Here is a 680-nt window from a genome sequence, read left to right as displayed (position 1 = left end):
TTGAGTTGGTCTTCAAGTCTGAAAAATCTTCTGACTCCTTTGTCATCTCTAAATTCCATCAACCAATGAGGTGATTTGTGAATTTTAGTTCCCCTTTCTTGTATGAGTAAGGTTCTGGGCAAAGCATTTGGTTCCCTCCAAGTCTTCCTTATGTTGGCAATCTTGTTGAGAATTTCAGTCTTGGCTGTTCTGGTAAAGCCAGAATCCTTTTTGATGGCTGAAAAGACTCTGATCAAGGTAGAGTAGCCTTCATTTAGAATCCTGTAGAGAGGCCATGTTCTTTCCCCAGCTCCCTTATATCTGAAAACCAATCTCTCTGGTAGCTGTCTGTAGGCAGCTATTCCCCTTACTTCCTCCAGCTCATCCAGATAGAGATTAATGTCTGAAGCTTCTTTTATGTCACAGATGTGAACATAATCATCTTTAGAAATGGGTGGCTTAGGGTTAGGTTTTTGTTTTTGAGTGAATTTCTTAGAGGTTAGAGGAGGTGTAGATTTAGATTTTCTTTTCTGTTTCTTTGGTAGTGGTAGAGTGGTTAAAAAGGTAGGCAATGTGATGTTGTCCCAATCAATAGGTTCCTCTTTTGGAATGATTGGTTCACCATGGATATTTATAGAGGGATCAGCAACAAAAGGTTCAGGTATGGAAGGTAGTGGTTTAGATATAGATTTGGTATCTTC

The sequence above is a fragment of the Apium graveolens genome, unplaced genomic scaffold, assembly GCF_009905375.1.
Source record: "Apium graveolens cultivar Ventura unplaced genomic scaffold, ASM990537v1 ctg4722, whole genome shotgun sequence".
Taxonomy (NCBI): Eukaryota; Viridiplantae; Streptophyta; class Magnoliopsida; order Apiales; family Apiaceae; genus Apium; species Apium graveolens.
This window is presented reverse-complemented; position numbering follows the sequence as displayed.